General features: G+C 40.0%; 1 protein-coding gene and 1 long non-coding RNA gene across 2 annotated transcripts in view; one reads left to right on the forward strand and one right to left on the reverse strand.

The window, feature by feature from the left end:
- The window catches only part of LOC133622311 (adenosine receptor A1-like), a 117,111-nt gene that overhangs the window by 84,589 nt on the left and 8,099 nt on the right, over positions 1–24,423 (reverse strand). The window lies entirely within an intron of this gene.
- On the forward strand, positions 1,484–2,205 carry LOC133622586 (uncharacterized). The gene is made up of 2 exons (XR_009817799.2): positions 1,484–1,796; positions 1,878–2,205. It is a non-coding gene; the product is annotated as an uncharacterized lncRNA (long non-coding RNA).

A 24,423-nucleotide genomic window follows, 5' to 3' on the forward strand; every position in this document is an offset into this window, starting at 1 on the left:
ATGCTCGATTCATGTTTCCTCTCCGTGCCTTGATTTGTCCCCTGTCTTCTCCCGTGTCCCCGCAGTACCCTCCGTCGCCTGGAAAGTGAGCTGTGCGTCTCACTTCCCCTGGATCTCCCTCTGGACTCTGACTGCCTCCTTTGTTCCTCGACCTTTCTCTCGCCCCTGGATTCTGACGCCTCGCTCTCGCCCCGGATCATCTGCCTGCCCCCTGGACTTCCTCGTATCTCGTTCAACACGTTGGTAACACTCACTTCAGTTAAATTACACACATAGTCTTACACTACACACTCGTGTATTCTAGTTCACACTCCATTTCCTTAGTTTAGTTGGATTGTTTGTTGTTATTATTATTATATATATTTATTATATATAATAAATATTGTACATACTGCCCCCTGGTGTCTGTTTGCCGTCACCTCCCTCAGTAAACACAACAGTAAGTTCCCGCCAAAATTATTAAAGGACCTGACGGCACAGTTCCTTAGCCCCGCCCCTAGTGACTTTCGTTCCGCCCCCTGTGATTTTTTTTTTTTCTCTCCTCTTTTTGCCCCATTCACTATGTCTTTTTCTTTTTTTCGCTCATCACGGGAGGATTTGTCTGGTCCTGTCGACATGTCGTGGAAAGGCATGTTTAGTAGCAATATGGGCAAGGAAGAATTTTCTCGCCGCCTCGACACCCTCTTTCCACCCTCAGTGTCTGTTCCTCAGTCTACTGGAAGCGTCTGGAATCCGCCTTTGGAGGGGGAGCTAGCACCAGCCCCTCGGCTAGCGTCCGAGCTAGCACCAGCCCCTCGGCTAGCATCCGAGCTAGCACCAGCCCCTCGGCTAGCGTCCGAGCTAGCACCTGTCCCTCGGCTAGTGTCCGAGCTAGCACCTGTCCCTCGGCTAGCGTCCGAGCTAGCACCTGTCTCTCGGCTAGCGTCCGAGCTAGCACCTGTCCCTCGGCTAGCGTCCGAGCTAGCACCAGCTCCCAGGCTGGCCCCCACGTCCCCGCCAGCTCCCAGGCTGGCCCCCACGTCTCCGCCAGCTCCCAGGCCGGCAGCGCCGACCTCTGCCCCTCGGCCGGCAGCACCGGCTTCAGCACCTCGGCCGGCTCCGCCGACTTCAGCACCTCGGCCGGCTCCGCCGACTTCAGCACCTCGGCCGGCTCCTCAGCTGCCCTCCTCGTCTCCGCCTTTGACGTCCGCTGCTTCCACGCCTTTGACGTCCGCTGCTTCCACGCCTATGACTTCCGCTGCTGCTTCCACGCCGATGACTACTTCCGCTGCTGCTTCCACGCCTCAGACGTCTCCTCCTCGTTTCCGGCGAGACGCACCATTGCGCTACTCGCGTCTGCCTTCCCGACGGCCAAGATGGTGGCCGTTCCTTGGTCGCCCGCCTCGCCGGCCTCAGCGGCGTTCTACTCGCCGCCGCCACCAGACTCGTCCTCGGTGGATTCGGGGACATTTGGGTCGGCGACCCACCACCAATTCACCCCTCCGCCCTCCCTTGATTTTTTTTCCTGTGCCTTTTGTGGTACGACCTGAAGGACATCTGGGAGCTGTCCTTAAGGAGGGGGGTACTGTTACGGCTCAGGCTCCTGCCAACGGCGCTCATCCGTCTGTGCGCACCTCGGGACACGCCCACGGGTGCGCACATCCAGGGACGCGCCGCGCGCGTCCCCGCCCTGCAGCAGCCACCAGCTGCAATCACTCACCGGCAATCATCACACCTGAAACTGATGAGGGCGAGCTGGTTAAAAGACCAGTGGACCCTAGGATCGGCGCGGGAACTTAGTTTTCTCATGGTGTACCGTAAGCAACAAGCTTTATGCTCGATTCATGTTTCCTCTCCGTGCCTTGATTTGTCCCCTGTCTTCTCCCGTGTCCCCGCAGTACCCTCCGTCGCCTGGAAAGTGAGCTGTGCGTCTCACTTTCCCCTGGATCTCCCTCTGGACTCTGACTGCCTCCTTCGTTCCTCGACCTTTCTCTCGCCCCTGGATTCTGACGCCTCGCTCTCGCCCCGGATCATCTGCCTGCCCCCTGGACTTCCTCGTATCTCGTTCAACACGTTGGTAACACTCACTTCAGTTAAATTACACACATAGTCTTACACTACACACTCTTGTATTCTAGTTCACACTCCATTTCCTTAGTTTAGTTGGATTGTTTGTTGTTATTATTATTATATATATTTATTATATATAATAAATATTGTACATACTGCCCCCTGGTGTCTGTTTGCCGTCACCTCCCTCAGTAAACACAACACGTTCGCAATCATTATGAGAGACAAGAATACACGTCTTTTTTTTTTCTTTTTTTTATATTGTAAAGATTATAAAAAACGCTTGGAAAACACCGCTAATGGCCGTCACCCTTGTGGCCTTCAAAGTCTCTAAAACAACTTCAAAACCCTCCATCAACGTTTTATACACACACTGCAAGTATATATATAATGTAGTAACAGACACCTTCATAACAATAGGTAATATGTACAATATACACACTGCAAGTATATATATAATGTAGTAACAGACACCTTCATAAAAATATGCAATATGTACAATATACACACTACAACTATATATATTATAATGTAGTAACAGACACCTTCATAAAAATATGTAATATGTACAATATACACACTGCAACTATATATATTATAATGTAGTAACAGACATCTTCATAGCAATATGTAATATATTGTTTATATACACACTGCAAGTATATAAATATAATGTAGTAACAGACACCTTCATAACAATATGTATTATGTACAATAATTACCGATTTTTTTTCAGCGCATTTATTTCCGTTTCCATAGCAGCGCACTTCCGACTTCTAGCAACATGTGTGTTCCTACTTTCGGAAACAAACACAAGTGGTTTCTAATCATGGCAGAACCAATAACAGACAACGAAAACAACTATTTTTGGACAAATGAGAACCTTATCTTTTTGAAGCTGAATATACTGAGGATGAACTACTGCTTATAGAAGCGACCACGAAGGAAGGGTGAGACGTTGGAGCAAACGGAAGCCGAGAGAGTGAGGTAAAAGTGACTCGAAGCTGCAAAATTTGGAATTTGAAGCCAAGCTATTTCGACTTTAATAGAGTGCTTACCCAAATAAACCGGAAAAAAGGTCCCCGGCCAGCTGGACAAAACACAAACTGTCCTTCGAGTGAGTCACACTTTATATTGATCATGATACATGCAGCACGTCATGCGTGTTTTTACAACTACAGTACATACATACAGTACAGGGCATCCAAATAAATGGCCTCTGAAGTGCTTCATGGCCGCAACAGACCCACAAATCCTAAAGTTCACAAAAGAGCACCAAAAACCACCACAAAAGTCACAAAAGTGCAAACCCTTGTTGCACAGTCCCGAAAGGGCCCGATATAAAAAGCAAAAAAGACACATGAAAACAAGAGAGGAAACATCAAGAACACAAAAGGATACACAGAACTCCTACAACCAGGAGCAAATATACAGTATATAGATAACATATATGTAATAGGAAGGGCTTTGGGAACTTGCAAGTCAGAGTTCAGGGTTAGCTGCGCCGATAAAAAGGCAGAACATGGTGAAGGATTGTTTTATTGTGCACCATTTTACCTGTCGCTGTTTTTTATCCCACTATTTTAACTTGTGTATTCATCAAACATTATACCAACCCTTTTTATATTAGTCACTTGGCACATTAAGTGTATTACCGCGTTTGTGCAATAGTTTAAACTATTATGTTATTTTAAGGCTTAGTTGGGTTTTGTTAGACTCAGACAAACTTTAATGATCCACAAGGGAAATTGTTCTAAAGTTGTTTTTTGCAGTGTATTCACCCTGTATTTGCAGTGTGTTTGTTTTTTATCTTGGGGACATTTGTGTTTTTAATTCTATTTAGGGCTTGAATATGAATAACTTTATTTGATTAGGACAATGCATATTGATCAACATATATATGAAGACTATATATAATATAAGAAAAAGAATATAAAGACAATATAACATACATCCATAAACGTGAATGCATATGAAATAGTGCAATATATTTATCTGTACAGTAATCTATTTATTTATATCTGTACTGTAAAGTTCAAATTTGAATGACAATAAAAGGAAGTCTAAGGCTAAGTCTAATATGGGCAAATCATCGCAGTCAATATGTCAGAATTAGCTACAATAACTAGTCAATATTGCTAAATTAGCTGCAATAGCTAAAGTTCATCTGTTGTCCTAAGGCAGACACCATACAAACAGACACACATTTACAGACAATAACATACATTACAAGATGACTTACAATAAATATTGGCAATTTAAAAAATCAACATCAGTAGTACAATAGTACTGGTTTTAATTCAGATCTACTGTTAATGTATTGCTTTTTAACCACTAAGTGCCTTGTGTTTTCTTTGTGATATCCAGTTTATTCTGGCAACCTGTTTTAGCCGAATTATTTTCTTTTTTTTCAACTTTCAATTTCAATTTCAACCTGTTTTAGCCGAATCGGTTCTACCTGCTTTTAGTACACACACCCACTTAGAACTACTACACATGGAATATAATAATAAACTTTCGATTTTCTATCCCCCGTTAAAATTGAATTACCTGCTTCAAAGGAGTGTACATTCATGAACCCGTGCATCAAGCTCACCTGCATAAGAGGTTCATGCTGCACAATTAAGACTGAGGTATATTCCAAATGAAATATGTCTGATATAAATGTTACTTGTTTACTTAAGTCACGAGTCAACAAAACCAAAATGTTGAAAGCGCCATATTGGACCAAAAATACAAAACACATATCTGTCCGGGCCGCAAAAAATGAAAAGTCTTATATAAGTGTTATAATGAAGGCAACGCATGATGTAATTGTATATATTAATTATATTAGCCTACTATCAAAATGACTTTAAAAGCCTTATATAAGTGTTATAATGAAGGCAACACATGATGTAAGTGTCTATCCATCCATCCATCCATTTTCTACCGCTTATTCCCTTTTGAGGCCGCGGGGGACACTGGAGCCTATCTCAGCATTAGCTATATTAGCCTACTATCAAAATTACTTTAAAAGTCTTATATAAGTGTTATAATGAAGACAACACTCGATGTAAGTGTCTATATTAGCTACAGTATATTAGCCTACTATCAAATTGACTTTAAAAGTCTTATATAAGTGTTATAATGAAGACAACACATGATGTAAGTGTCTATATTAGCCTACTATCAAAATGACTTTAAAAGCCTTATATAAGTGTTATAATGAAGGCAGCACATGATGTAAGTGTCAATTTTAGCTATATTAGCCTACTATCAAAATGACTTTAAAAGTCTTATATAAGTGTTGTAATGAAGGCAACACATGATGTAAGTGTCTATATTAGCCTACTATCAAAATGACTTTAAAAGTCTTATATAAATATTATAATGAAGACAACACATTATGTAAGTGTCTATATTATGACTTTAAAAGCCTTATATAAGTGTTATAATTGTTGTTAGTGTGCATGCGTCGATCTAGACGGCCGCTGCTGCAGTTCGCTCCGTCCTTGTCTTTTGTTTTTGTTCTTTGTTCGTTTTGTACTTTTTTATACTTTTACATTTAGTCTACATTTACTTTATATCAAGTCGTGCCCTTCTAAAAATGCAGTTTAGAAGTGTTTTGTTCGTCCTACTGACGGTGGGGACGCTACTAAAGAGCTCAAACGGACAACAAGAGGGGAGAGCCTCTTTCATCTACACCAGGGAACAGTTGTTGGCGGCACCAGTTATTAGCATCCAGCTAAAGGACCCGGCGCTAACTAACCAGATCCCGGAGGAGCTAAAAAGGACTAATGGTGGTGTTCGTGGGTGTCGAGGGAAAGGGAGACGCTCGAGACAGAAGAGGGCTGAAGCGAGGAGGGAGAGAAGGAGATATAAACCATATCTTTCTTCCGTCGTCATGGGTAACGTGCGGTCTCTGGCAAATAAAATGGATGAGTTGTCAATACTTGCCGCTAGTCAGAAAGAATATCCTGAGTGTAGCCTAATGTGTTTTACTGAGAAGTGGCTGCACGACGATGTTCCGGATAGTAACGTCTCTATAAACGGGTTTCAAACGGTGCGCGCTGACCGGGACCGAACCAACAGCAAGCGGAAAGGAGGGGGGCTTGCTTTGTTTATTAATAAGAAATATTGTCATCCCGGTCATATCACAATAAAAGAGCGCCACTGTGACCCGAATATAGAGATGTTAGCTGTAGGACTCAGACCATATTATTTGCCCAGGGAGATTCCGCATGTTAATCATGATGGCAGTATACATCCCCCCCTCTGCTAACGCTGCAGCTGCCAGTGCCGTCATCCACAGCTCGATAGCCAGGCTATAAACCAAGCACCCGAAAGCTCTCATCCTCATCTCGGGAGATTTTAACCATGTTACTATGGACAAATCACTACCCAACTTCACTCAGTATGTCAGCTGCCACACCAGAGGAAATAAGATTTTGGACCTGCTGTACGCAAACATCAAGGATGCGTATAGCTCCATACCACTACCAGAGCTGGGCCGGTCAGACCACAACCTTGTTTACCTCACCCCCTGTTATGTGCCTCTGATCAAAAGACAGCCTGTGACCAAAAAAACAGTGAGAAGGTGGTCAGAAGGAGTCCAAGAGACACTACAGGGCTGTTTTGAGGTAACTGACTGGCAGGTGCTCATGGAGCCTCATGGAGAGGACATTGACGGGCTCACAGAGTGCATCACAGACTATCAACTTCTGTGTTGACTCAAATGTCCCATCAAGGACGGTCACCTGCTACCCAAACAACAAGCCATGGGTGACCAAGGACATCAAAGCCCTACTGAATGAGAAGAAGAGGGCATTCAATGCTGGTAACAGGGAGGAGGTGAAAAGAGTTCAGGGGCTGCTGAAGACCAAACTCAGGGAGGCCAAGGAGAACTACAGGAGGAAGCTGGAAGGGAAACTGAAGGACAACAACATGAAGGCGGTTTTTGACGAGTTATGCAGACCATCACCGACCTCAAACCGTCGGGGGGTAGTAGGGGGGTGGACGGAGACAAAGAGAGGGCCAATGAACTAAACTAGTTCTTTAACAGGTTTGACACAGTGGCTCCGACAAGCTACTGCCCCACGCGAGACATGCCAGCCGTCCCCCTAACAACTTCAGCGAACCAATCCATCCCCCCCTCCCCTCCTCACAGCCCTTCAACTCCAATGACTACCTCCCCCCACTTAACACCTCACCCTCAGCTTGATGCCAACCCCCCCCCCCCCCCACCCCACCCCCCTCCCCCAACAACCTGAGACCCCCCCAGTGTGTCTGTCTGCAGAACAGGTGAATGCACAGCTAAATAAGGTACAAACAGGCAAGGCCGCGGGTCCTGACGGTGTGAGCCCCAGGGTGCTCAAAGCCTGCGCCCCACAGCTGTGTGGTGTGCTACAGCACATCTTCAACATGAGTCTTAGGCTGAAGAAAGTCCTCACACTGTGGAAAACCTCATGCGTGGTCCCCATTCCCAAGTGCACGCGACCCAGCACGTCAAAGGACTACAGGCCGGTGGCTCTAACCTCCCATATCATGAAGACCATGGAGAGGTTGGTCCTGGAACAACTCCGCCCACCAGTCAAGTCCCACCTGGACCCACTCCAATTCGCCTACCAGCCCCGACTGGGAGTGGAGGACGCAGTCATCTACCTGCTGAATTGAGCCCACACCCACCTAGACAAGCCTGCGAGCAGTGTGAGGGTCATGTTTTTTGACATCTCCAGTGCTTTTAATACCATACGGCCTGGACTACTGGGTGTGAAGTTGGTGACGATGCAGGGGGAGGCCTCCTTGGTTGATTACCTGACTGACAGACCACAGTACATGCGACTGCAGGACTGTGTGTCTGACAGGCTGGTCAGCAACACCGGGGCCCCGCAGGGCACAGTCCTCTCCTCCTTCCTCTTCACCATCGACACCACCGATTTCCACTATCAGTCAGAGTCCTGCCACCTTCAGAAGTTTTCTGATGACTCTGCGATAGTGGGGTGTATTGAGGATGGTGATGATGAGGAATACAGGACACTGGTGGAGGACTTTGTCACATGGTGTGGAAAGAACCACCTCCAGCTTAATGTGACGAAGACCAAGGAGCTGGTTATGGACCTGGGAAGGAGGAGGAGTACTCCGGCGACCCCTGTTTCCATCAGAAGGGTCGATGTGGACATGGTTGAGGATTATAAATACCTCGGTGTACACATGGACAACAAGCTGAATGGGTCAAAACACACTGAGGCACTCTACAAGAAGGGACAGATCCGCCTCTACTTCCTCAGGAGGCTAGGATCCTTCAACATCTGTACAAAGATGTTGACGATGTTCTACGAGTCAGTGGTGGCGGGGGCCTTCTTTACGCCGTGGCCTGCTGGGGCAGCGGGCTGAGAGCGAGGGACGCAAACAGACTGGACAAGTTGGTAGAGAAGGCCAGTAACGTGGTGGGAGTGGAGCTAGACTCTCCGGCGGTGGTGTAAGAGAGGAGAGGTATAGCAAAACTCCTAGCCATTATGGACAACACCTCCCACCCACTACACTCGGACCTTGCGGGGAGAATGAGCACGTTCAGTGGAAGGCTCAGACTCCCAAAATGCAACACGGAACGACACAGGAGGTCCTTCATACCGACAGCCATCAGACTGTATAATGCATGTGTTCCTTCTTGACTGCACTTAAATGTAGAGTATATGTAGTATATGTAGAATATATTTATATAATATATTATATTATTTATTATTATTCTTGTCTATTGTGAGCGAACTGTGGTGCTGAATTTCCCCCAGGGATCAATAAAGTACTTTCTATTCTATTCTATTCTAATGAAGACAGTACATGATGTAAGTGTCTATATTAGCTAGATTAGCCTACTATCAAAATGACTTTAAAAGTCTTATATAAGTGTTATAATGAAGACGACACATGTAAGTGATAGTAGGCTATATTAGCCTACTATCAAAATGACGATGTGTCGCAGGCTGACACAAACCTTCATTGACAGAAATGTTGAAATGTAATATTTATTCTACACATTTTTACAACATTGGAAATAATGAAGGCAACACATGATGTAAGTGTCTATATTAGCTATATTAGCCTACTATTAAAATTACTTTAAAAGTCTTATATAAGTGTTATAATGAAGGCAACACATGATGTAAGTGTCTATATTAGCTAGATTAGCCTACTTTCAAAATTACTTTAAAAGTCTTATATAAGTGTTATAATGAAGACAACACATGATTTAAGTGTCTATATTAGCTACAGTATATTAGCCTACTATCAAATTGACTTTTAAAAGTCTTATATAAGCGTTATAATGAAGACAAAGCATGATGTAAGTGTCTATATTAGATATATTAGCCTACTATCAATGACTTTAAAAGTCGTATATAAATGTTATAATTATATATATATATATATATATATATATATATATATATATATATATATATATATATATATATAGTATAGTATAGTATAGTATATTATTAGCCTCCTATCAAAATGACTTTAAAAGTCTTATATAAGTGTTATAATGAAGACAACACATGATGTAAGTGTCTATATCAGCTATATTAGCCTACTATCAAAATGACTTTAAAAGTCTTATATAAGTGTTATAATGAAGACAACACATTATGTAAGTTTCTATATTAGCCTACTATCAAAATGACTTTAAAAGCCTTATATAAGTGTTATAATGAAGGCAACGCATGATGTAAGTGTCTGTATTAGCCTACTATCAAAATGACTTTAAAAGTCTTATATAAGTGTTATAATGAAAACGACACATGATGTAAGTGTCTATATGAGCTATATTAGCCTACTATCAAAATGACGATGTGTCGCAGGCTGACGCAAATCTTCGTTGACAGAAATGTTGAAATGTAGTATTTATTCTACACATTTTTACAACATTGGAAAACATTAGTAAAACGGAGGCTGCTCAGAGGGTGAGATAATTCCTGGAAATGACTGTCTTAGAATGGCCAAAGGTATAGATGTGTGTGTCCAAGTTAAAGGAAACGACAGGCTGTCTTCTTCTAATGGATTTAATACAATCTTTGCAAGCTGGGTAATGTTTGCTGTGGTCTGGTACAACATGGCACACAAACAACTATCATAAAATGCAGCCAATATTACATACAGTTAAAATTTTGTGCCATGTTTGTCCTCTTACAGAAACCATATTAAAACAAAAAATATATTTTCCCCCTTTTTCATACATTTTTGAAAAAGCTCTTGGGAGCTCTAGAGCCACGGGTTCCCGACCCTCTACTTAAGTCTAATAGGATGAACATTTGGTTTGAAGCCATTCAGTTCTTCAGTGATTTACCTAATTCACTTTCAGCTTAGGCGCACACATTAAATGTCACAGGCAATTGTCAATACTGACATTCAGTAAAACCATTTCATCAAATGTGATGAGGAAGAAACAAGAGAGGAGGCCAAGGGAGCAAACCTCCTGCTCGCCCCACTTGGGTCAAAGTTGCAGGATAGTTAGTGCGCATGTTCTTTTATGCAGCTTCTACACTAATGAGGCCCGCTAAACTCTGTGTCCAATGAACCAAGACTCAAACTCAAGCCTCTCATTTGCTTTAACTCCTTTCCATCCTCTTCCAGTCATGTCGCATAAGAGTCGAATGTCGAATAAGAGTTACATTGGAGCATCACCTGCATACAATATCACAGAATTAATAGGAGCACTGGAATTTGCAATTCCGGTAGGAATTCATGTGAATGTGCGCAAGCCGGCGAACCACCAATAATCATAAATGGAACTGAAATGCTTGAATGTCCAGGCTGAGTGGAGTGTGTGGATGTTGGAACAGTTTGAATCGGTTGAGAAATGTGGAATATGGGGCGGTATGGCGTAGTGGGTAGAGCGGCCGTGCCATAAACCTGAGGGTTGCAGGTTCACTCCCCGCCTCTTGATATCCAAATCACTGCCATTGTGTCCTTGGGCAGGACACGTCACCCTTGCCCCCGGTGCCGCTCACACTGGTGAATGAATGATGAATGAATGATAGGTGGTGGTCAGAGGGGCCGTAGGCGCAAGCTGGCAGCCTCGCTTCCGTCAGTCTACCCCAGGGCAGCTGTGGCTACAAATGTAGCTTACCACCACCAGGTGTGAATGAATGATGGGTTCCCACTTCTCTGTGAGTGCTTTGAGTATATCATAATAGAAAAGTGTGATATAAAATCTAATCCATTATTATTATTATTTTTATTATTATTATTATTATATGGAAAGGTTGGTATATTGCCCATTAATTTTCAAAGGGTGGTTATTCCTGATAAATCCGGGTAATCGGGGAATGTTCGAAACCAGGGAACATGCTGGCTTGAATGTCCAGGGTGAGTGGAGTGTTGATCTTCCAACAGTTCAAATCGGATGAGAAATGTGGGATATGCAGAAGTTTGTCATTCCGGGAAAACTGGAAATTTGGGAAAAGGGGAAACATGTTTTGCGTTCGACATATCGGAATAGTAGTGTGTCTGTGGATGATTGAAAGGTCTGAATTGGGTAAAAAGTGGTACAAGATTTTGAGACTTTAAGGCATTGTAGAACTATGAAAATGTCCATATATTTAAATGGGAACTTCCTGGAAATTTGGGAATTTTGGGAAAACAAGATTTTTAGAAAATATCGATACTAGCACAATTGTCCTCGGAGATATGCATGGGTTGGTGTTGGAATTTTTCGAATCGATTGAAAAATGTTGACATAGTAACAGTTTTAATTGAGAATTGGTATTTCGGAATTTCGGGAAGACCGAGAATTTGTACAAAAGAAAAACATTTGTTGTCCCAACTAAGAGGAATGTTTTGAAGATGGAATGGTTGGAATTGGTTGAAAAATGTGGACTGTGAAACATTTCCAGGAAGAGGTGAAAATAGGGCTTTGGAAAACCGGGAATTCCTGGAAAAAAAATGTTTTAACTTGTAAAATATTAGTTTGAATTGTCCAAGGTGAGTACAGTGTGTGGATTGTGGAACGGTTCGAATGGGTTGAGAAATGTAGGATATGGAAAAGTTGTTATATTGCCCATTCATTTTCAATGTGGGGAGATTTCTGGTAATTCCGAGTAATTAGGGAATTTTTGAAACCAGGGAACATACTGACTTGAATGTCCAGGGTGAGTGGAGTGTGTGGATGTTGGAACGGTTCAAATCGGATGAGAAATGTGGGATATGCAGAAGTTTGTATATTGCCCATTCATTGTCAATGGGGAGAAATTACTAGAAATTCCGACAAAACCGGAAATTTAGGGAAAAGGAAAACATGTTTGTGTTCGACATATCGGAAGAGTAGTGTGTGTGTGTATGATTGAAAGGTCTGAATTGGGTAAAAAATTATGCAAGATATTGAGACTTTTGGGCATTGAATAAATATGAATATGTCCATTTATTTGACTGGGAACTTCCTGGAAATTTGGGAATTTCGGGTAAACCAAGAATTTTTGAAAATATTGATACTTGCACAATTGTCCTCGAAGATATGCATGGGTTGGTGTTAGAATGTTGCGAATCGGTTGAACATTTTTGACGTAGTAACAGTTTGAATGGAGAATTGGTATTTCAAAATTTTGGGAAGACCAGGAATTTGTACAAAAGAAAAAATAGGAAAGTTTGTTGTCTCAACTAAGAGGAATGTTTTGAAGGTGGAATGGCTGGAAAATGTGGATTGTGAAACATTTCCTGGAAGAGGTGAAAATAGGGCTTTGGAAAACCGGGAATTTTGGGGGGAAACTTGGAAAATGGTAGTTTGATTGTCCAAGGTAAGTGGAGTGTGTGGATTGTGGAACGGTTTAAATCGGTTGAGAAATGTAGGATATGGAAAAGTTGTTATATTGCCCATTCATTTTCAATGTGGCGCGATTTCTGGTAATTCTGGGTAATCAGGGAATTTTCGAAACCGGGGAACATGCTGGCTTGAATGTCCAGGGGGAATTGAGTGTGTGGATGTTGGAACGGTTCAAATCGGACGAGTAATGTGGGATATGCAAACGTTTGTGTATTGCCCATTCATTGTAAATGGGCAGAAATTATCGGAGATTCCAGGAAAACTGGGAATTTGGGGAAAGGGAAAACATGTTTTGCGTTCACCATATTGGAGGATTAGTGTGTGTGTGGATGATTGAAAGGTCCGAACTGGGTAAAAAGTGGCGCAAGATTTTGAGGCTTTTGGGCATTGTAGATGTATGAATATGTCTATTCATTTGAGTGGGAACTTCCTGGAAATTGGGGAAATTTGGAAAAACCAAGAATTTTTGAAAATATTGATACGAGCACAATTGTCCTAGAAGATATGCTTGGGTTGGTGTTAGAATTTTTCGAATCGGTTGAAAAATGTTGACGTAGTGACAGTTTGAATTGAAAATTGGTATTTCAGAATTTTAGGAATACCGGGAATTTGTACGAAAGAAAAAATACGAAAGTTTGTTGTATCAACTAAGAGGAATGTTTTGAAGATGGAATGGTTGGAATTTTTTTTTCACTTGGAAAATGGAAGTTTGATTGTCCAAGGCGAGTGGAGTGTGTGGATGGTGGGATGATTCAAATCAGGTGAGAAATGTGGGACATGGAAAAGTTTGTATATTGCCCATTCATTTTCAATGTGGGGAGATTCCTGGTAATTACGGGTAATCAGGGAATGATCAAAACCAGGGAACATGCTGGCTTGAATGTACAGGGTGAGTGGAGTGTGTGGATGTTGGAAGGGTTCAAATCGGATAAAAAATGTGAAATATGCAGAAGTTTGTATTTGGTCAATGGGGAGAAATGACCGGAAATTCTGGGAATTCCGGACATTTTGGGAAAGGGAAAACATGTTTCGTGTTCTACATATCGGAAGAGTAGTGTGTGAGTATAATTGAAAGGTCTGAATTGGCAAAAAAAGGGCGGAAGATTTTGAGACTTTTGGGCATTGTAGAACTATGAATGAATTCATTCCATTCATTTGAGTGGGAACTTCCTGGAAATTTGGGAATTTCGGGAAAACCAAGAATTTTTTAAAATATTGATACTAGCACAATTGTTCTAGAAGATATGCAGGGGTTGGTGTTAGAATTTTTCGAATCGGTTGAAAAATGTTGACATAGTAACAGTTTGAATTGAGAATTGGTATTTTGGAATGTCGGGAAGACCGTGAATTTGTACGAAAGAAAAAATAAGAATGTTTGTTGTCTCTACTAAGAGGAATGTTGGAATTGGTTGGAAAATGTGGACTGGGAAAACTTTCCAGGATACATGTCAGGTTGTGCATGTATAAATAGGGCTTTGGAAAACCGGAATTCCTAGAAAGAAAAATTTTACTTGGAAAATGGTAGTTTGATTGTCCAAGGTGAGTGGAGTGTGCAAGTTCGAAAAATGGCCCATTCATTTTTTCAATGGGAAAAATGTCCCGGAAAATCAGGAATTCTGGGGAATCTGGGATTTGTTTTAAATAATCTTCTTGGGGAGCGCACCATTCCCGATCGAGGCGAGCGTTTTGATACAGAAACTGTTCCGATCGAATTAAAACTGTGGGGTCACAAGGAAGCAGAGTGATCTTTTTTTTTTTTTTTTTTTTTTTTTTTTTTGCACAAAATGTGACCTGAACAAAGTATTGAGACAAATCTGTAAATACTTATGTACTTGTGTTTTTTATTTTTAATAAATTTGCAAAACATTTAAGAAACATATTTTCATATAATGAATATATATGTTATTATGGGTGTAGAATTTTCAGGACAAAAAGGAATGCATTACATTTCTTAACAGGGCTGTAACATAACAAAATGTGGAATAAGTACTTTTTCAGGTGCATTGTTTATAAAACAATATTTAAAAGAAAGTAGTGCATAGATAAAGTTACTTGGAAATGAAAAGAGAAAGAAAAAAAAGCACTTTATCCAAGTACTCCCTCTTTCGTGAAAGTGGATTTGGCCCGAGATCTGTAATCCCATTAAACACTGATTCATGTTCTGTAATCCTCATATTGGACTTTAGAGGAGATGGAATGATGTAATTAGTCCTCGTGGCATATTCATGCATATTAGTGCAAAAGCAGGTCTTTGTTCAGCCAATATGAGTTATGAGGCTCTAATCCAATATGAAGGATTCAGATTAACCGAGACCTTTAAAGGGCATCAGAGGAACCATAATGGATTTAAAAAAAACAAAAATAAAAAAAAACATTACATTATTATGGGGGTTTCAGAAGGTGCCAGAAGACTACAGGGCAGCTTAAACAAAATACAGTAAAAGTATTATACACCATATATTACTGTATATTTTCTACTACTGCACTCAATTTTCGATATATTCTGGTGCGGTCCCGATAAACACTTCCTGTACAACGCGGTTGTGCGAATGTTCGCCCGTTTACATCGCGGCTTTTTTACACCAAGTTGTTGCGTATTTACAAATGTACACAGTAATGAAAGTTGGTCCAAACTTTTTTAACATCCCAGCTCAATATGGAGGGCGCAACAGCGAGGAACATCGGCTTTGGACGTGTTCATCGTATTGGGGAAAAAAACGACATTCTGGGGCTGAGAAGGTTTGTCGCCCAATTGTTGCACAGTTTGTTGACCCAAAGAGTAAATCCATGGTAATGGAGCGTGGGAAAGAACTCAAGGGAACGACCTTCTCCATCAGTGACCAGTTTCCAGCCGAGATACTCAAGAGAAGACGGCTGTTTTATCCAATAATGAATGAGGCTAAAAAGAACAACAAACAAACCCGTCTAATTGTGGACAAACTCTACATCGAAGGTACTCTTTTTAGAAATGCCAGAATTACATACTGGTTGAGTGGGGGTGTTGATAAAATCCAAACGGACTGAAAAGAACATATTGCAACCGCACCAAAACAATGGCGCGAGATGATGACGTCATGCATACACAGGTAGTCATGGAAACGTTTAACACCGCCAGAAACCTCGATTAAGTTATTTCAGGTACATTTTTGGGCTTCACGGTGGCAGAGGGGTTAGTGCATCTGCCTCACAATACGAAGGTCCTGAGTAGTCTTGGGTTCAATCCCGGGCTCGGGATCTTTCTGTGTGGAGTTTGCATGTCCTCCCCGTGACTGCGTGGGTTCCCTCCGGGTACTCCGGCTTCCTCCCACTTCCAAAGACATGCACCTGGGGATAAGTTGATTGGCAACACTAAATTGGCCCTAGTGTGTGGATGTGAGTGTGAATGTTGTCTGTCTATCTGTGTTGGCCCTGCGATGAGGTGGCGACTTGTCCAGAGTGTACCCCGCCTTCCGCCCGATTGTAGCTGAGATAGGCTCCAGCGCCCCCCGCGACCCCAAAGGGGAATAAGCGGTAGAAAATGGATGGATGGAAGGTACATTTTTTCTTCATTTCTGTCCAAAAAAATTTGGGGGGGATGTATTATTGGCCTGGTTCTGTTTTTCCTTTTTATACCACGACTTGATTGATTGGTGATATTTGTTTAGTTTAGTTTTGTTATCTCTTAGTTTTTTTCCCTCTCTTCTACTGTTCTACTCTCTAGCTTTCTCCTTCTCTTATGATTTTGTTTCCATTATATATATTTTTTTCTTTTTCTAATTTATTTTACTTTCTTTAAGCATGTTTGTTTTGCTATTTAAATTATTAAATTTTGTGGTAAAGAGCAATGGGAGGGGGGAGGTAGGGGGATTGACAAGAAAAAATAACCCAGTTAAATTATACATTGAGAGGACACATTTACTAAATGTTATGTTTGATCATTTTTGTCACATAACAAAGAAAACCAGTTAACACAAACATAAGATATTGCAATGACTAGAAAATGTTTGAGAATTATATCTTGGAATGTAAAAGGTGCAAATAAACAGGTGAAACAAAGAAAAATTTTGAAGCATCTAAACAATCTTTCTACTCGTCTCGTCTCGACTACTGTAACGTATTATTTTCGGGTCTCCCTATGTCTAGCATTAAAAGATTACAATTGGTACAAAATGCGGCTGCTAGACTTTTGACAAGAACAAGAAAGTTTGATCATATTACGCCTATACTCGCTCACCTGCACTGGCTTCCTGTGCACTTAAGATGCGACTTTAAGGTTTTACTACTTACGTATAAAATACTACACGGTCTAGCTCCGTCCTATCTTGTCGATTGTATTGTACCATATGTCCCGGCAAGAAATCTGCGTTCAAAGAACTCCGGCTTATTAGTGATTCCCAGAGCCCAAAAAAAGTCTGCGGGCTATAGAGCGTTTTCTATTCGGGCTCCAGTACTATGGAATGCCCTCCCGGTAACAATTAGAGATGCTACCTCAGTAGAAGCATTTAAGTCCCATCTTAAAACTCATTTGTATACTCTAGCCTTTAAATAGACCCCCCTTTTAGACCAGTTGATCTGCCGTTTCTTTTCTTTTCTCCTCTGCTCCCCTCTCCCTTGGGGGGGGGGGGGCGGCATGGATGAAGTGCTGGCTGTTCAGAGTCGGGACCCGGGGTGGACCGCTCGCCTGTGCATCGGTTGGGAACATATCTGCGCTGCTGACCCGTCTCCGCTCGGGATGGTGTCCTGCTGGCCCCACTATGGACTGGACTCTTACTATTATGTTGGATACACTATGGACTGGACTCTCACAATATTATGTCAGACCCACTCGACATCCATTGCATTCGGTCTCCCCTAGAGAGGGGGGGGGGGGGGGGGGGGGGGGGTGTTACCCACATATGCGGTCCCTCTCCAAGGTTTCTCATAGTCATTCACATCGACGTCCCACTGGTTTGAGTTTTTCCTTGCCCTTATGTGGGCTCTGTACCGAGGATGTCGTTGTGGCTTGTGCAGCCCTTTGAGACACTTGTGATTTAGGGCTATATAAATAAACATTGATTGATTGATTGATACTGATATTGCTTTTCTACAGGAAACCCATTTGAAAACTGAACATTTAAAATATCTGAAAAAAGGGTGGGTTGGTGAGATAGTTGGTGTTGGACTGTCCTCCAAAAGATCTGGTGTTGATATAATGTTTAACAAAAAGATTAACTATATTATAAATAGTGTATTTTTAGATCCAGAGGGTAGATATATGATTATTAACTGCCATATAGATAATGTTAATAAACTGGTAGACTTATATGTACTCAATGACGATAAACCTTCTTTCTTTGGTGACATGGAGCTCAAATTGGCAGATTATGTTGATTCTGATATTATTATGGGTGGAGATCTAAATTTAACAATAAATCCAAATATTGATAAAACTGGTAAGATTGTTAAACCCAAGAAATCTGTTTTTTCTCTTCTGAAATTAATGCGAACTCTTAGCCTAATAGATATTTGGAGAACCTTAAATCCATATGAGAAGGATTTAACTTTTTATTCAAACAGACATCAGTCATTTTCAAGAATTGATATGTTCTTTGTTCCTAAGGCAATTGTGCAGGCTAAAATTCACCCAATAATTATTTCTGATCATAGTCCAATTCAAATTGACGTAAGCTTTCCTCCTGTCGCTTTCCAATTTAAACAATGGAAAATTAATATTTCTTTATTATATAGTGAGGAAAATAAATTACGAATTAAATAATTTATTTCAGATTTTATTAAAAATAACCAGGATTCTGTCTCTGACATCTCCACAATATGGGAAGCACTTAAATGTTGTGTAAGAGGAGAACTTATCAGGATTGCAAGCTTTAAGAATAAAAAACAACGTGCTGAAGAAAATGAATTATTGAATGGAATCAAACAATTGCAGGACACATTGTCCAAACAGTATAATCAGGAAACATGGATCAAACTTTGCAAACAAAGAATGGTATATGATAATATAATAAAGCAGAAGGTTGAATATAAAATTAATAGGGCAAAATTAACGTTTCATGAATACGGCGAGCAAGCTGGAAAGCTCCTTGCGTTAAGATTAAAGAAGCCGATGATGACTAGAAATCATATATCTAATATTAAACTTTCAGATGGTAGTATTTCTGTTGATCCCAAGCAAATCAATGAAACGTTTAGAACATTTTATACAAATTAATATAAGCCTGAGAAAGATTATAGCATAGAAGCCATGCAGTCATATTTAAACGCAATACAACTGCCATCCTTATCACAGCATGACAAAAAATCACTGGAGGGACCTATACAATAACGGAAATTCAAAAAGCTATAAATTCATTTGCAAAAAATAAATCTCCTGGCCTTGATGGCTACAATACAGAATTTTATCAAATATTCATTGAAGATTTGTCTCCTCTATTATTACAAATGCACCAATCTTCATTTAATAAACAATTGTTTTCTCCAACCTTCAATTTTTCTCATATCTCATTGATACATAAAAAGGATAAAGACCCATTGAATTGCAGTAATTATAGTCCTTTATCCCTAGCCAATATGGACAATAAAATCTTGGCAAAAATCTTAGCCACACGATTATCAAATGTAATAGGAAAATTAATTCATAATGACCAAACTGGCTTCATGGTAGGTCGACAATCTTCAGACAATACAAGGAAATTGTTCAATGTTATTTACTATGCTAGAAGTCTCCCTTATCCCACAGCAGTATGTACTGTTGATGCGGAGAAGGCATTCGACCGCATAAACTGGTCATTTATGTTTTGCACATTACGTAAATTTGGATTTGGAGATAATTTTATACAATGGATTAAGATGCTAAACAGGGATGTCCTGCATCTGAATTATTATTTAATTTGGTTATTGAACCCTTAGCTGCAAAAATAAGAAGTGAAAATAATATTCATGGTATAAAAATTGGCTCTCAGTATAATAAGCTATCGATGTATTGTGACGACATAATTCTCTACCTGTCACATGTTAACTCCTCTCTTCACTATATCAATAATGTCATCACTGAATATGGCTGTTTATCAGGGTATAAAGTCAATTGGGACAAATATGAAATATTACCACTTAATAAACACTGTAAGAAATCACAAGTTCAGAACTCCAAAATTAAATGGAAAGAGGCAGAAATCATATGTCTAGGACTACACATTACACCAAACCTTTATGCAAGTAGAGATCTAAATCTTAAACATTTAAAAAATAAAATAGAATCCAAAATGGAACGCTGGTCACGTCTCCAAATATCACTTTGGGGTCGGGTGAACTTAGTAAAAATGAGTATACTGCCAGCAGTTAGTTATATACTGAAAATGATGCCTGTCCTAATTAATAAAAGTTGGTTTAAGAAAATACATACAATGATATCACATTTTAAATGGTGTGGAAAGAAGGCCAGTTGTTCATACTTAAGGTTGTCTTGTACACAAGATAAAGGAGGACTACAATTACCAAACTTCTTACATTATTATATCTCCTTCGGTTGTGAACAAGCAAGCCATTTGTTTAATTCTTCTGCAGATAAGGACTGGATCAACATAGAAAAAAATATGTTAATGAATTTGGACATTGATGTGGGGAGCTTATATTATATTAAAAAATACCTAATGAATTGAGGCAGAGCCCAATAGAAGCCACCTTTAACATTCTAAAACTGTGCCAGAAAATACTAGGAATCAACCCAATGACATCTGTCAATCAACCGCTTTGGTACAATCCTAATATTATCATTAATAAAAATGTGGTTAAATGGACACCATGGAAAGACAGAGGTATTACTAAACCTCATCATATTATTAATAAAAACTCTTTTAAACCGTTCAATGATTTAGTTGATCAATATAATGTACCCAGAAATCATTTTTTACATTTTATCTCTTTAAAACACGCTGTAAATAAATGCAAATCCTCTGAAAGTATGTCCTTAAATAGCCATGAACTGGAAGATGCACTTTTTAATCAAGATACAATTAAGAAATTAATTAAACTATTTTATGGAATAATAAATGAACACCTGTGATGAGGTGGCGACTTGTCCGGGGTGTACCCCGCCTTCCGCCCGAATGCAGATGGGCTCCAGTACCCCCCGCGACCCCAAAAGGGACAAGCGGTAGAAAATGAATGGATGGATAAATGAACACCACACTAGAAATGCAAATGATGCATGTGTTCGGAAATGGATGATGGACTTAAACATTTTAGATGAAAGAGACATATCATGGAATGATATTTGGGAAAATGCCAATAAGCCCTTTAGAAGCATTAAAGATAAGCTGACTCAATTTAAGATATTGAATAGATTGTATTTTACGTCTTCTCAGCTGTTTAAAATTGGCGTAGTAGATAGCAAGTTATGTATGAAGTGTCGGGCAGCCGAGGCAACTCTTGTTATTTTATTGTGGGAATGTCAGAGAATAAAAGAGTTATGGTTGAAAACAACAAAAGAAGCAATCACTTTCCTTAATATAAATATCCCAATGACACTGCAAACTTGTATTCTTGGGGATCTCCATCAATTTAGTAACGTGTCATCAAAGAGTAAAAATGCATTTCTTCCAATATGCATAATAACAAAAAGGGTAATATTTAAAAAATGGATAGATGTAGATAGTCCAACTCATACTGACTGGTATACACAAGCTATGGAGATGATATCAGTAGAACAAACTGCATTTAGTTTAGATAATAATGAGTCATATATTGGAATATGGGGTCCATTATTTAAATTTGTTTCAACTAATAAATGAACCAAAATATGACTTATTATATCTTTGTGGAAAATGTTGGACGCGGTGTGTTGTCGGGCTTATGGGATGTGATGCAAGTGTAAGCCACTGTGACACTATTGTTCATTTCTAATTTGTTTTATTATTTTTTATTAATGTTTTTAATGATGATATCAATGAAGGTTTTTTAATCACTGATATTTTGAAATTGTTACTAATATTGATGCTGTTGTCGATAATGTTCATTTTTGTTTCACTACATTTGGATTTGTGTGTCCTCAATTGCTCTCAATTGCTCTGTTTATTGTTGTTCTTAATGTTGCTGGGACGGGTTTGGAATGAAAAGTACTCCACCTGGTGGTGAGTACTTTTTATTGCACATACCAATTAATAAGTTTGGAAACATGAGTCCCTTGTCAAGGTGCAACAATGCACATGCAGTTAACTACCATCGGTACATTTTGTAACGCAATGACTACTCACTAACTACTTTATTAAACATTGCATTTAATATGCAATGATCACACACTTGTGCACAAACAAGAAACAAAAGTGCAGTGAAGAAGTCAGACTAAGGACGTGGAACATCTTGCAATCATCATGGGACACAAAACGTTAGTTGTTGGTAGTAAACGTTCTCATATCGATTACTATGAAATAATGTCCTGAAAACATTGTGTTGCAAAATATACTTTATCCGTGTTTTATTGTGCAACACACTGCTTGCATGACTGAACCATATTTACAAAGTAGTACATGTTTGTGATAGTACATGTTGTGTTGTACTACAGTAGGGTTACTCTTATTTTATTGAACATTAGTCCAATTACCAAGTGTATAGTTTCCAACTAAATTCATCAAAATTAATATCTGGGCTAAAACACTCTCAAGACATGATTCACATGCTTTGTTTGTATTTTAAAGTGCAAACTGACATGTTCTACAGATTAAATGGTCAAATACTGACTTGGTATATTTACAACTGCAGGCCCAGGTCATGAGCATCTATGTCAAGAATGCAACCATCAGCTAACACAGGTGTCAATCATGTATTGAAATGTGTGGGGTGTAAACGTAAAGGCCCTAATAGTGGTCCTACTATATAGTGCATGTCATAATAAAAAGGACAGATAAAGGTATGACCAAGACAAAACAATAAGTGGTATTTTACAGAGTACCTCATTATTTCACAAGAGTGGAGTGGTTTGTCATAATAATACTCTTCATTTTTCATCAGATTACAAAAAGCGGCAGTATTTAGCTTGCAAACAATCCAAAATTGTTATCCAATTTCCTGTGTGAACACTTCTAAATGAATGCAAAGTTGTAACGCGAGTGTGGCTGTGGTAATACAAAGCAGCACAGTGTTGGTATAAATCAGGGTTTGCTGATCATTTAACAAATTGTGTAGAAACAGTTTTTCATTGGAGTTTTGTCGCAAAATGGAGTGTGTTACTTGTTGCAACCAGCGGAGGTGCTGTTGTTTCAGTCTCAACCTGAGCTGTGTTTAGAAACCATTTATAATACTGGGTTTTAAGAGCTGGTGTCCTCTTGGCAGCCCTCTAGTCACATGAAGGGCTTTTGACCAGTTATTTAGAACAGGGAGTTCTCAACCTTTTTGATCTTGAGGCCCGATTTTTCCCACTACACAGAGGGCCCACGGCCCACTCTAATATTCTCACTCTTGGTTTTAATTGTAATCAATAATTATACCTACTTAAAGTTTACAACCTTTCCAAATAATATGAAAGCATGTGTTAATCACAAAGATTATTATTTATTTCACACATAAATCTTAGGCTAGATCAGATTGATTATAAAAATACTACTGACGAACAATAAATGTACATACAATGATGTGTTAAAACTAATAAACTAAGTTAATAATAGTTATGTTTTGTAACCAGACTGTCTATACAATTAAAGTGCAAATGAAAATACAGCTTCACCATTTGAGTCATAATTTTTGCGCCTTAGAAACTGCTCAATGACTTTAGCTCCAGACTTTTTCTGTTTGCTTGGTATTGTCATTACTGCCACAAGTGGTGGGAAAGTGTATTACAACTATTTGTACTTCTGCAGCCCGTACGGGCCACAGCTGAGAAACACATATTTTTGGCAGCTCTCAAGGGAGCGAAGCCTATGGTTAAGAAACACTGATTTAGGAGATTGTCTGCCCATACTCTCTCTGATTGGTCAAAAGCCCCTCACGTGACTACTGGGCGCCATGTTGGACACCAACCCCGTACTCGCTTTATACACGGCTCTGGTCTCAACCAGTCTGAGGTCTGGTGAAGACTGCATATATGTCATTTCCCACACAGACCTTTGCTATGACAGTAGGGCTATACATTAATTTGAAAGAAAAACTTTTTGTTTTATATTCCGTTGCTTCCATTAATTGTTCAATGAGTGTAACTACTAAAAAGGCATACAATCCGAAACGCATGGATTGCCCGGAATTTTAAATATGCAGGCATATTTTCCGCACGGCGCCTGCAATAGGGGGCACACAAGTGGACACCTTAAAAGTGCAATTTCAATGTTGATGATGTGCAGTTATTAAGAAAACAAACTATGAAGGTTATGGCAAGCATGTTTCCCTAAAGTACGCATTGAGGCTATAAGGTGTTTATAGCTGTGAGTAGGTTAGATATACCGGTAATTATTGAATATGATAAAAACAAGCGTAAGACTACTAATTCAGTGTTAATATTTGCGTGGGCCCCTCTATAGTGAAAAAGTTGGGCCCCGAGGTCAAAAAGGTTAAGAACCCCTGGAATACAGTATATGACAATGTCTTATTTGGACAGCAAACTGGTTGAGACAGACTCA

The sequence above is a fragment of the Nerophis lumbriciformis genome, linkage group LG23 (genome assembly GCF_033978685.3).
Source record: "Nerophis lumbriciformis linkage group LG23, RoL_Nlum_v2.1, whole genome shotgun sequence".
NCBI classification, from domain to species: Eukaryota; Metazoa; Chordata; class Actinopteri; order Syngnathiformes; family Syngnathidae; genus Nerophis; species Nerophis lumbriciformis.